The sequence below is a fragment of the Felis catus genome, chromosome B3 (assembly GCF_018350175.1).
Source record: "Felis catus isolate Fca126 chromosome B3, F.catus_Fca126_mat1.0, whole genome shotgun sequence".
Taxonomy (NCBI): domain Eukaryota; kingdom Metazoa; phylum Chordata; class Mammalia; order Carnivora; family Felidae; genus Felis; species Felis catus.
The window spans coordinates 79,183,689-79,198,173 of record NC_058373.1 but is presented as its reverse complement, the minus strand read 5'-3'; the positions used below and the strand labels follow the sequence as shown (position 1 = coordinate 79,198,173).

The 14,485-nt window shown below is 35.9% G+C and overlaps 1 long non-coding RNA gene across 3 annotated transcripts in view; it reads left to right on the top strand.

The window, feature by feature from the left end:
* Positions 1-14,485, top strand: part of LOC109500786 — a 208,489-nt gene that overhangs the window by 56,489 nt on the left and 137,515 nt on the right. For all 3 annotated transcript variants that reach the window (XR_006599476.1, XR_002743030.2, XR_006599477.1), the window contains 2 exons: positions 10,411-10,493; positions 13,221-13,385. This is a non-coding gene — a long non-coding RNA (uncharacterized LOC109500786). The remainder of the gene's footprint in view (positions 1-10,410; positions 10,494-13,220; positions 13,386-14,485) is intronic.

The following is a 14,485-nucleotide window of genomic DNA, read 5'->3' as shown; positions in this document are numbered from 1 at the left end:
ACTCCAATCAGCTTGGTAGAGCTTTAATGAAGTGCAATTCTCTGTCCTTTTCCTCATACTTCTATCTCTAGAATAAGCCTCACATTCAAGTTTGACAGCAGTACAATCAGTTTTCCATTCATCACTGGCCCTGTTTTAACCCTGCTGAAAAAGGGCCTAATGTACGTGGCAGTGATGGCAATTAGGCAGAAAAGTAATATTAGAAACAGACAAAAGCCTGAGTCTTTTAGCATTACAGGTGTTTTTTTTTTTTAGCCCGTTCTAGACATAAAGGAATAGGCAGTGTTGTTAAGTTCCCTTCTTCAGTCTTCTCTTAAGCTGAAAGTCCAACGATTTCAAGATTCAATTAATTAGACACATGGAGAGCCAAAGAACAAGGTAAAAGCTAAGTTCTTTCTAACTGAAGACACACTTAGTAATTGGCCCCTTATTAAAATGGATATCTTCTGGGTGTATGTTTAATAAGGTTGATAAAAACTCGTCATTTCCTCATTAGGATAGCACATGAATACACTCTGTATGTAGAAAAGAAATCTTAAAGAGAACAAACAGGAAAATATCAATCTGTTAAATATAGTAATATAAAACATAAAAATTGAAAAGCTTGACAACTATAACTTTCCAGAGATGGGGGGATGTTAAATGCATTGTGTGTGTGCGTGTGTGTGTGCATGTGTGTGTGTGTGTGTGTGTGAGAGAGAGAGAATGAATGAATGTTTAAGCTGTTTTTTTTTTTTTTAAGTCTTGGCTCTTCAATCAGTTTATCTTGGGATGCAAAATATTTAAGCATTTGAGTTTTATAACCCGGATCAATGATATTTAAAATTGACTTTTTTTTTAAACCATAAAGATGAATGATAAATTTAAATGGCTCTCTCATATGAAAACAAATGCAAGCTTTTTGAATCTATACATTTGTGTCTGCGTGTGAAAGAACCCATGTAATAATCATGCTTGTATCTTTGCACAGAGAAGTCACCCATACATGTTTAGGGACACACATGTATTGTTTTATCTAATTATATTTGTAAATACGTCCAGACTCTTGTGTGAAACTGTAGAAAAGATAAATTTCATACATTTTTGTGCATGCATTTAATTGTTCGATATGTTTTCCTAATGGTTCTTTTTCTGCCAATTTTAAAAAATGTCAGCCAGGTTGGGTGTTTTTTTGTTTTGTGTTGTTTGATAGATTCCACAGGAACATGTGGCATTGGAGTAAGGATCTTGTTTAAGAGAATGGAGGCTTGGAGGAAAAAAAAAACCAGATGCAGCAATTAGGCGGCTCTTGCTGCTCATTGGGAAGGTGACACAAGTGGGTGATAGTGGCTTTCACCTCTCACACTCCCTTCTCTCCTGCCTGATTCCTAGAACAATCCCTGTCAGAAACACTCTTTGAAAAAGGCTGCATTAGACAATGGCTCTTCACCCTTATTTTACGCTTTAAGTAGTGGAGCAGAATGCTGTAAGGGGCTGAAAACAAGGCGTAATCTGAGAAAGACGCGCAGGCATTGTTATAACTGTGAAAACCAGAAGAGCCCCTTTCAGAGCCGTGACTGAAAGTGCTCGGAAGACCTTTAGTCCTTTGCACTCTCCCAATCACCAATTAGACAAACATTAACATCAATTAAGCTGTTATACGGCACAGGTTCCATATAATTACCTTAATGGGTTGACGCTTTCTTTAGCAGCAATTTCTTAAACAAACTTCATCTTTTGTGCAACAGGCTAAGAAAATTTTCAGCAGGGAGCATTTCCTTTTGTCAAGTTTTCTAAAGAGACAGCTGAATTGTTCTATTTAACAACAAACACCTTCACTAAGGACCCTCGTCTTGTCCCCGTTCCCACCACATTTGACTACTAGGCTCAAAGCTTATTAACCATCAGAGACAAAAAAACGGACTGGCCAGGGGAGCCCAGACACATGCAGGGCGGGCAATACACAAAGGACCAGTGAGTCTGGCACCGGTTTGCAAGCAGACCCTCGGAGAAAGCACCAATTGAATTAGTTGCCTATTTAGTATCCAAAGCGCCAGATCCGTCCTTACCAAAAGCACAAAGAAAATGAAATAGAAAAACAGGATCTTGCTCATAAAACAAGACAAATCTGTCTAATTTATTTTGTACCAGTAAGTGCTAATTAAATGCAAGCTACTCAGATTCTTCCTGTTCCTGCCTCACCTAATTCGCTTAGAATCACGACAATGCCAGTCTGATTTTTCCCCCTGTTTAACAAACATTCATTTGAAATGTACTCAAATACAGCTATAAAAATACAACCCTTATATCACTTCTATTTTTATTTTATATAAAGTCCATGTGTTTTTACTCTGTTGTGAAATTATTTGGGGGGGGGAGCTCTTGGCAGAAACAAGTCCTTAAACTATCCTTGTGCATCCTAAGAAATAAACAACTTGAGATGCATATAATGAACTATAATTGTTTTCCCCAAGCCCCCCCCCCCCCGCAACAGGGTTGAAGTAATGTATGTAACCAAATTTTACAGCAATTCATTAAAAGTCAGGAGCCTAACTCTTTTACAGTTTTTTTAAGGCAGACCATGGTAAAAAAGAAAAAAAAAATAAAAGGAAACAAATATAAAATATACACTAAATACTTATGCCAAATCAAAGCCTTTAAAATGCTTTTCCTTACCCACCCACCCTGCCCCCTGAATGTCTCTCTTTTTTTCTGTCCTTCTTTCACATCCCATTGCTCATTTTCACATACCTGACTATAACAATATCCTCGGGAGTAGGCAATTCAGTTTACATCTTTAAGGTCAGGGCTTGGGCTCCAAAGACAAGTGTTTGCTCCATTTAGCCCTGCCCTTGAGAACTCCCAACACCTCTTTGGGTCAAAAGCTCAAGGCCACGAAATTAAAAGATGATGACAAATTTATGTTTAGATTTTTAACCTCAGGCCACTGTCACCCACGGCTAGAGGATTGTAGAAGGTTTCTAGGGGAAGAATTCTAGAATAGAAACATATACAACCACAAAATAATTGTTCTCACTTATGTTGCCAAGAATAAGTGTTTGAAAAAATATGTTTGTGCCAGAGATGAATTTATCTACAATATATAATCAGTAACATATTTACTGAAGATCTCTATGATCATAAAATAAAATTAAGGTGCACCTTTCTTAAACTTTTCCTTAGGAAGCTAAATATATAGGGTGATGTTCTCCATTCCAATGTTGGTCTATTATTTATTAGAAATTATTATTTTTTTACTCAATTTATACTTTATATTCACATTGATTTGGTTAAAAAATACATTTTGTGTCCTTCTGGGTTACTACCTTGGGCCTCTTGGCATCACTTTAAATGCAAACTGTGTTGCTCCTATTACCTTCCCTGGTTATTTCTGTCTGCTCTAGCACAAATGCAGCTACAAACTTGGGGTGTCACAAATAAATGTGGGAACCACAAGTAAAGAGTTTCCATCACTGAATTTTCTCAGACTGGAGTTCAGCCACTCCTCATACAGTAGGAACATGTAAAATTAAATCAGGAGAGCCCTGAAGAGATTGTGGTAGATACCCTTTTAAAAATTTACTTTATAATTAAAGAAGCATTACTCTTTTTAAAATAGATTAGGAATTAGAGTTAAAAAAAAGCCTATTTCTTTGTAAAGTGCCTCCTGAGAATTATACAAATTTGTATCCTTCTAGAACTTTTACATATGACAGATATAATTGGGTATAATAAGGAAGGGTAGGGTGCCAGGTGGCAAAGTCACCTCCGTAACCACAAAGAAAATGTGTGCAGAATCTGAGATACCTTTTCCTAATTTCCAGTATTAAGGATGAATCTGCGATGTATGAATGGATTTTTTTCCATTCAATATATCAGGCAAAGATCTGAATAAAGTTAATGTTCTCTTTTTGACACCCATATCAGACTGAAAACACCTCAATCAACTGTTGGATGGATTTGGCATAATTATTGATACGCTTTGCAGGATTTAAAGAGTGAGGATTCAGTGCTCACATACCACATTTGAAACGAACACAACTTATCAAGTAGAGTTCTGACATGTGTGACTCTTAGTATCATTTTGGAAGTGAAATAACCTGTCAGATTTTAAAATGTGTTAACAACTGGATGGTTAAATGGCAGGGACATGAAGAAAGGACATGGGTTTGGTTTGAGATTTTCTTCTGGAGTGGAGTCACTGACTGCCAGCCTGGAAGTAATCACAACAAAAGTTTTGCCCAGGGGTTCTGAACAAAAATTCTATAGTAGAATAAATAAACTACTACACAGTTAGATTATCTTAACTAGCATCTGCAATCTTCCTTACAATAGCCATTTATTGATGTCTCTCCAAATACATTAGAAGTGGCAGATGATTTATTTTGCCTTTGAAAAGTACGTATAACCATTCACTCATTCAACAAATATTTAAGTTTCTACTATGCGCCAGGCATTCTTTTCTAAGTACATTATCAAAATTGAATAGTACAAAATGCCTAACATCCTTTTATGAGAGATGTTTTAACTTAAAATGGATGAAAGCAATTTATGCAGAAGGCATGGATTAAAAACAAATCCCTCAGACTTTGTACAGTTCTTATCCTGATTAATTTATGTCTGGTGCCTGACACATAGTAGGTAATTTAAATATGGTGCTCTGTTAGTTTTTCTATGTTCCAACCCCAGTTGATTTTTTGTGGGAGCAGAATTGTCTAGCAAAAAGAAATCCTCTGACCTTTGCCATCATTCTTTGGCACTAGTCTCATCGCCATCTATGATAGTGATTTCTATTCAAGGACTATGACACCTTTTTTGTTGTTTGACTTCAATGTATGTTTTCCTTGTTCTTTGCATTCCTTCTGGAAAAAAAGTGGGAGGGCAGTGTGTAGGAGATAGAGTGGATGTGTAGTATTGGGAGAAGACTCAGCATTTGTTTTTGAATTTAGAGCTTAAATGACTCTGTGTGTGTGTGTGTGTGTGTGTGTGTGTGTGTGTGTGTGTATACATGTGTTACACCTCAGAATGAATTGGAGTCTCCCAAAAAAGAGTTAGAGATCACTGCCCTTTAAGGAAAAAAGTAATGGAATTGGTAACAATGAAACCTGGGCCGGATACAGTTTTCCTTTTAAGAATAGTGGGTCAGTCAACAGCCATGTTGCTAAGCACCTCTGGTACTGAGCAATACTCTGTATACCACTGGAATTATTGTTGAAGTATTTAAGAAATATAAGTGAGACTGAAACTTCTTTCTGCAGGAATTTGGAATTTGGGGTCTGGACTTTCATGGGACATTTATATCACATCCCTTGGCAGTTTCCTGCTTCTTGAGGAAATTTTGGCTGTCCATTTATGCTTAAAGTTGGTATTTAAGTCCTGTATAACCATGAAAAACCAGAAAAAACTATTTTGGCTCATGACTGCTTAAAAAATAGATAACAGTTATCACATACGGTTAGTTTAAAGGGAAATAAGGCCTAGAGATCCTCACTCACCTACAGCAGAAAATAATTCCATGCCAAAACTGATCCTCTTGACTTCTACTGAAGTTCTGTCACTCTCTGTGACAGAGATCCATGATCTATATCCATCTGTAGATCCATGATCTCTTTGCTGTCTGCCTATCTCCTAGATTATTGTAAGAAAAATCTACCCTCTATTAAATTAATACAATAAAAATGTGATCTCAATGAAGCATTATGGCAGATTGTAATCACTGAGAAGACGGTATACACATACCCATATACACACAAATGTAAAGAAGTTGTATCACCTCTGAGATATTTGGAAATACTAATCTATTTCTAGAACCTCAAACATTCTGAATATACATAAAGGGGCAAGCCCTTAGAACTTCTTGGAGGTAGGTTAGCAGTTTCATTCAAAATGCTGAGGATAAAATGAGAAGGCAACGCCTGGCAGTAAACATTCAAATAAATATATAAATATCTCCTTTGAAATTCCTTCCTGCCATATTGCACAGTTCAAATTAGTGAAAGGAAAGTTCTTCCTGCATAAGATATTTTTTCGAGCTACAGAAACCTATATGTATACATCATTTCTGTAATCTAAAAATCAGGTACATTTTATAAACGTTTCACCTTTACCCATGCTCTTCTTGTAGGAGCTATCTTATGTAGGATTATCAGTATCTTAGACTTGGACTGTACTTCCAGTTTTTAACCTAATCCTTCTATATCCTACTTTTAATTGTGTTCTTCTTTCTATTCTAAGAATGCAGTGAAAACCTGGGGATCATATTTTTTGCATACATTAAAGTGGTGCTTCCTCTTTCTAATGTAATATCTGAAATTGGAACACTTTTGAAATCAACTTATTGATAATCAGTTCAGGATTTTTTTTTGTTTTATTTTCAAAATGCAAACATGTTTCTGCTCTCAGGTGAAGTTTTGCCAGTGTGCCAAGTACTCTTTCATCCTTAAGGAATTAAAAAAAAAAGTCTTCATAACTCACCTCTTTAAAGTTCTGTATAAACTTGAGTTTTTGGATGTCTGGGGGGGGGGGGTCAGGAAAGTTCACCTGATTTATTGGCTTCCCATTTAGTTAACCTGGTATGGCCAAAATTCCTCAGATTTTCAAAGCCACCCTGTCGTGTGTGATCTTTTTAATGGTTCAGCCTGGTTAACAACTACTATTTCCGAATCGTGCATCCCTGACTATAGGAGAGGCCAAAGCTTTTCATTCAAACTCTGGAAAGTTTCCTCCTCATTTGCAGGTGGTGGTGTAAACAGGGAAGAAGATTAGGGGTGTGTCCGGGCCATGTCAGTCCTCAGTGCCCCTCCTCTTCTCTCTATGACAAAGGAATGACAAGAGAAGACTAGGAGACTTGAGGGTTAATGCCGGGAGAATGTGGACCATTACAGTGTGAGTAGGGAAGATAAAACACTAATGGAGAAAGTGAAATGAAGGAATATTGGAAAATATGGTAAGAAACATGGGCGCAACCAAAAGGAGGCCCTAAAGCCTCTGTAGACCCAGCTTGTTTGTTTTGCTCTTGACAGGGTGTTAGGAATAAATGTGCATTAGGCCAAATAGAGGTATCCCTGCTCTTAAAAAGGAAAGAAAGGGGGGGAGGTCCCCTTTCCTTTATAACCCCCTGCCCTTATTATTTTGGTACAATGCCTCAAGAAATGATTATGACACAGCAGCCTTGCTTTTTATAAATGCATCATCTTTTCCTATATAAATATTAAGTACATTTGGCTTTTGGGTGTCACGCAATTAGCAAATTAGTCATTCACTAACAGTATTCATCGAGTTTTTATAATACTTTCCATACCTTAATTTTAGAATATTACATGCAAGGGGAAAAATTGCCTTCTTTTTTATTGCACTCATTGGAATCCCTTCTCTTAATGCTAGGCTCTGGAGTTACAGTGGCAGTTAGCTCTGTCACCAGAATATCAGCACTTTGAATGGGATTTTGAAAATTACAAAGACTACACCAGCATTATAGCACAATCGATGGTTCTCTCTATACGATAAATGCACTCTCATTTTGAAGCTTATGCATTTCCTTTAATATAGCCCCCCTTTGCAATTCAATTCAATTCAATTCATTGCATTTATTACAAGTAGGAGATGGAAATTAGAAACTTCCTCCAAGATTTCAGATCTTTTGTGCGTGGTATTTATGAGAAAGAGAACTTTTTGCTGTTCTTTTATATATGAGATGTAGTGAAGTGAGCTAATGTTGTAAGAAGTGAAACAAACTGTTCATTTGCACTTATATGTGCAAGTATGAAATACAATATTCATATCTGAGAGATTCTAGAGGTAGAATGGAGGGTTTTTAATTCCATATCTAAGGTATTACTTCATTCTTTCTAACATGGTAGACTTCCAAAATGCAATATTCCAAGTATGACATTCAGAGAGGCCCAGATGCGGTGTTGCATCTCTCTGGAACAGCCATGTTGAAAATTTGCCAAAGGACTGTCATTTTGGTAGACTTTGACTAAAGAATCTTGGGTTATTTGAAACTGAAGCAGAAGCCATTTTATTTTAGTCCATTTCTTCTAGATTTTCATGATTTGCCCATTGGAAAAAAAATATTCCCCAGCAAATCCAAGAGCAGTTAGTCATACTCTGCCAGATGGAATCACCCTCTATTTGCAATGGCTAGGGGGTACTCAAGAGTGGCAGTGTATGCCATTCCTGAAGAACTGGAGGAGTGACTTGAACATAATCTGTAGTGCGTTGTCTATCACACCCGTTGAAAGAGTTGTACAATGTAATTTTATTTTTTGAGTTGAGTATTTAGCTCTTTGAATCACCATGCATTGGTAATGAGACCTTGAATAAGGTCCTTGTCTTAGAGAGGAGCTGGCACTGTATAAAATAGTCATATAAGTTCATGCATTTCCATCTGTTTCTCCAAATATGGGTGTTTCTTTACTCATCAAGTTATTAATCCTCTACTTAATATCACACTCAAGCTGAAACCTAATTATACAAGTCCAGAACCACAGCATAATATTATGAAGACAAGTGCATATATTACTTAAAGTTCTAGTAATAGCTTTAAAGGTTTATATAACTTGGAATCACCATCTTGAATATTATTGGTAAAATTATGAAAAGCTGCTCTAGGATCAAAACACAATGGCATGTTAATTTCATAGTAAGATGTGATCTTGCAGTTGTAATTAATATCTCTCTCAAGAGCTATGGGTCATTATATAGTTTAATTCAATTACTTGATTAAATAGAGATAATCCATTGTAGGTATCGGCTAATGTAATTCATAGCAATTTACACAGGATAGGCTTATCAAAGATATATAGTAAGAAATATTTTGTTTAACATACATTTTTACTAGCTTCAGAATTTATAGATCATAATTTACTGTGCTCTGGCAGCACACGCATGCACACATGCACACACACATACACCCTGTGGTTAGTTTATTCCTTGCTACTTTTACAATCAGTTACTGCTTTGGTGAAAGCCTAAAGCTTAATCCATTAAGAGCCATTCAGAACAAAACAAACAAACAAAGCTTTAACCACTTCAGTGAAAACAGTGCAGATCCAACAAGCAGCCTTCTTAGAAAACCCCAGCAATTTTAGGATCAATAGCCTCATACTGGATGCTTCTAAGTGATAAAGGCTAGAACATTTGTGCTGCCAGGTTTTGGAGAATAAAACAAAACATAAAAGTGTCTGGGAAAGATAATTTGATAAGTTTAGTTTGGAAATACCCATGTAGTGCACAGGGCTGCTTAAGTTCTATCAAGAGTCATGATAAAAACAAGCTAACTTAAATATCACTTCAAACTGAAAATTTTACCTCTATTAGTCCTGAGAGTTGAAACTTAAAATGTATTTTAGTCTTCCTCCAAATTCCCCTCCTTGCAGGTTTATTATTACTACTTGTAATTGATGTATGTGAGATCTTCGGTAGATCTCCATTTATGTCTATTTCTTGGGGAAAAATCTTATCAAATATCTCCATATTAAAGTATTTAGAAGAACGTTACATCTACTTGATTCAAGGCTACAGTTTTAACAATAAAACTAACAAATACATTTATATATGAGAAGAGCAAAAACAAACATTTTCTTACACAAGATTAAAAGCTCCTTCGTTTCCTTTTAGAATTATTTCATTGTATATTATCCTTTGTGAAAAATCCATTAGCTTCTTTTATACATCCTCGAGTCTTAAATAATAGCCCCTTGCTGCAGAATATGTTTCATGGAAAAAAATCTGTCATTCCATAGAATAAAAAAGGCCTCCTACATCATTACATTATCCTTTTCAGTTATACAAAACAATCTTACAATACTGTATCTCCTGTAGTTATAGTTTTTTTTAAATGCCTTTACGTTTATACTTAATTATAAACTCTGTAATGAAATAGGAGTATTATTTATTATTTATCTCAAAATGTCAACCGGTTAGACTTTACCCACAAATTATCTGGAGGCATTAAATTATATACCTTCATAGGTAGTCAACAGACACTTGGGATTGCCTGCAGTATGTTTACAAGCTAATTTGTTTACTGAATATTGTCTACTCGTTTACATTTCTGCCCTTTTTTGTTTTTAAAGCAGATCCTCGCTGAAGAAATATACTTAATGTAAGGAATTTAAAAAAAAATCTTTTTCGTTTTAAAAATAAGCGTCAAATCAAAAGCAAAATAATCTTTTTGCTGAAATGTTATCAAATAACATTGACCATCAACATTTTACAGACTGAAGAAATAAATTACCCTGCAATACCATTAAAATGCATGATTTTCTTGTGTGTCAGGAATGCTGTGCAGTTTTGTCTGGATTCATTAAGGCGCTCACTGCATAAGTGCGTTGCCAACAGGGATGTGGGTGGCTGTAATGGCAGCCTGTAGGTTTGTATGGAAAACAAGTATGGCACAGTGAAAAAAATCCTTCTCTCACCCTACAGATACCTGTACGGAGAGCTTGGGAGGCTTTTCCATAGGCTCATTGTCAAGTGAAAGTTAAGCCCCCACTCACTGGGAAGCGAAGGTAAGTCTGAAAAATCGCATTGAAGGAAAAGGAGAGGGGAGGGGGGGTGGGGATGAAATCACCTAGCATTGAAGCAGCCTAACCAAGTGACAGACACGTAGACAACTCTGATGCTGCCAGAACAACACTCTGCACAGCCCACCAGCAAGCAATTTGTCACTGCGACAAGAATATCCTCCGCAATTTGGCATCAGGGTCCTTGGACAGCCAACTGCGCCTGTACAGCACGAGACGTGCTATGCGGCAACGGGAAAGATGGGAACCGACGTTCTCGTTATGTCCAAACGTGTTATTTTATGAAAAACATATCTTTTGTCATGATCAACACAGAGACAGAACAGTAGTAATTGATGATAACTGGGGACAAATAAGACAACAAATTGAGAAAAAGTATGTTCTTGTATGTTTTTGAGGTACTCTGTGTTGAGAAGATTTCAGGATGTTCGCTGTTTGTCTGATATTTTATGGCACACTCCCACAGTGTTTCCTAGAAATAATGAATCCATAGGTGTAAGAGTGAACTGGAAAGATTTTTGGTAGTAAACCAGTTGCTTTTAGCAGAACATACTCTGCTTTGTTTTAGACTTGTATGTGTGTATATTGTGTGTTGATTAATATGTGGCTAAGTGCAAACCGTTTCTTACTGGTGTGATTTGAAATAAGACAAAGAATTCAAGGTAAGTTGGGTTATAAATGTGCAAAGGAAAGACCCTTTACTCTTTACATTGCTACTCTGGTAATCTATTATAAAAGTGCAGTAAAGGAGAGAAGCCAGGGGCATAGGATAAAGGTATCCGATAAATAAGCAAGTAGTGTTCCCCTTGCCAATTACTTGGCATCTTACTTTGTAATTAATGCCACAGTAATGAAAAAAGTGGTAGGCACGAAGATTGGGCCTTTTGTGCATTCTATACAGAACCAAACACTCATAAAAATCTAGCTCAAAGCTAGCCTAGTTTGGCTCTCTCCACAATCAAAACTTGCTAGGGAATTAGAACAATCCCATAGGGTGTGTGTGTGTGTGTGTGTGTGTGTGTGTGTGTGTGTGTGTTGCAATGTATTATATAAGAGTGACATAAGGCAATTGTGGTATTGCTGTCTCTATCACAGAGACAAGAGTGTCCTTCATTCCCCAGACATGATAGAAACTTGTACCCATTCTGCCAGTATCTAACATCATGGTATCTATTATGTTGTTCACTAGTTGTGCTATGAAACACTTTAGCTAACTGCTACTTAAGTGGCTATGATAACTGCCTTACAATGCCTCGTGTATTTCCCAGTAGCTTATATATTTGTGCTTTAAGGGAACTTTCAGAAAATACTAAAACTACTTTAAATGTAAATAATAGTGAAAGTGGTAATACTACATAGGCACTTTTTAAGATGGAGGAAAGAATCTAATTTAGGCAATTTTGATATCACTTGAAACACAGTACAAATTTAAAAAATACTGTTAATATTATAATAATCCTTAAAAACATGAAAAACACATTTTTCTCTAGCTATCCATGTAAACTGGACATTGGGTGGTTTGGAGTTGGGGGTTGGAGAAAGAGATGTTTAACTGCGAGACTTGGATATGGTGTTAGGGGTGGAGTATGTTGAGTAGCTATGTACACAGATAGCTAAATGAAATGACCTTAGATTTATATCCATTTAGGGGTAGGACAGGGAAAGGGGAGAACAGAGAGGTATGTGAAGAGAGAATGTTCGGGGCTAGAGGGTATAAAATATAGTGGAGATCATAAGGAAAACTAACCCCTACTTTTCTAAGCTTTGCATGGGGTGTTTTCCGTGCAACTCCCATTAAAGTCAATGGGAATCATGCGGCTAAAACCCTATGTAACTCTTTGACAATTTACTTCCTAGTGTCTGGAAAAGAGTACTACCTACTAAGGGCAATTTACTCATTTTAGTTTGTGCCTTCCATACAAAGATGAATTTGATAGCATATAGCAGGAGGAAAAGAGAGACTGCATTTAAGATTTTGTTATTGCAAAAGAAATCATCACTGAAAAATGTCGTCTAAACTCTCACCTTGTTTAGCAACAACAATAAACAGAGAAAAGCAATCCAGTGAAAGAATATGAAAAGAAGTATGGACTTGATTACAGGAAAAATGGTGATTGCTATATGAGGGTGTTTTTTTTCCCCCATTTTAAATTCTCGAGCTCTGAACACAATCGCAGGATAATAAGAATAGAGGACAATTCTTAAGACACCAAATTGAAGCTCTTGATTACTTGCTTTTTCCCATGCACCTCAAGTTGTACATATGTAAATATAGCTATGGTAGCCTTACGAAATCTTTAATAATACAAATACAGTGAAGGGGGTTTGTCATAGTTTCTAGTTATGGGTAGAAGTATAGATAAAATGACAGATATTTATCTTGCTGTAAGCAATAACTAAATAAATGTATTGTATACTCTATCTAATATTATTTTTGAAAGCTATAGACTGTGCATGTTAAAAAGTACATGCTATTTATAATCTCTTTCATGAACTTGGAAACAGGAAACTAACACTGGCTTGCAAAGTCTTTATTTTTATTATAGGGCTCTATATTTTCTTACTTTCAAGTGAAATGTCTATTTAGGTGCTTTACTGATATAATTCTTATAACTGTACAACCATATAATAAGCTTATGTGGGCTGAAGATACAGCTCTTGTGTTTTCTGAGTCCCTTCTCTGTGATTTGTTTTCTGACTTTTCCTTTGGAGGGTGAAGAAATAAGATACTACATGGCTCTGCTTTTTAGTGCATGGATCAGAGACACATCTATGAACAACTGCCTACGCAAATTGATTACTGGGCAATATCATTTCTCAGTTTTTATGGGTAAATGAGTGCTTCTCGTCATGGACCTAGCTTGTGCATCAATTTAGGTAAGCATACTGCTGCAGCAGCCTTGAAACTATTGCTCTCTGATTGTACCAATTAGCAAATCCTGAACTTTACCACCAGGAAAAGACATAGCTCCACATTTATGAATGCCTGGCTTTTGAGAATTAGAGTAATTATGTCACCAAACCTAACATTGATTTTCAGGTAGACATCTCAATAATTTTGTAAGAGTAAAAACCTTTCCAAAAGCACACTGATATTTTTATAGCAGAAATAATACATAGGGATGAATGCAGTGATTTGATATGTGAGAACATTTAAGAGAGAGAGAGATACTTTACTTGAACAGAATTTACATGTATTTCTGGGTTGAGTCTTTGATTATAAATTTCATGTTGGAGGGTTTTGACTTGTGTGAGAACTTCTGAAATCTGATTTCCTTGAAGTGTGGGGTTGAGACTTCACAAAATAATAAAAAGCATGTGCTATTATTAAAGTAGATTATGGGACTATTGTAAAATCATAGACAGTGATAAATTTAAGACATTAAAATTCTCTAAGTTGTAGTTTTAAAACTCACAGCTGTGTCTTACATCCCAGGCCATTCATTGTTTGTGACCAGATCACATATCCTTAACCAAATACACATTAAAAGATTTCTGTTCAAAATTAAACCTGAATTGAATTTAGCACACAGAGCTCTTTAGTTATCCATTAAGGTTTTTTTCCCCCATTTTTTTCTTCTTATGGTGTTTTTACAAACAACAAGAATAAGTTAATATTTGTATTTAAAGCAAAATAAATTCAGATATTACAATGGCACTGTTATTCACAATGTTACAGAAACTTGTTTTCCTCCTGTATTATAGTGTCATTGTTTCACTTTGGGTAAGAATCTGAATAATCATTAATACATTCCATGGAATCAAAGATGTATAGGATTATATATTCTAAGTCTCTCATTTTACAAATTATCTTTGCCATGATCTGAATGAATAAGATATTTTTAATGCAAAATTAATACCTGTTTACTTCAGACTTGTTTTGGTAGAAAGTTACTATAAATCAGTATTTGACAGCCCTGAGGCTTAAGACATCTTTCAGTATTCGCTCTTTTCATATCTCCCTCCATGTAGATAAG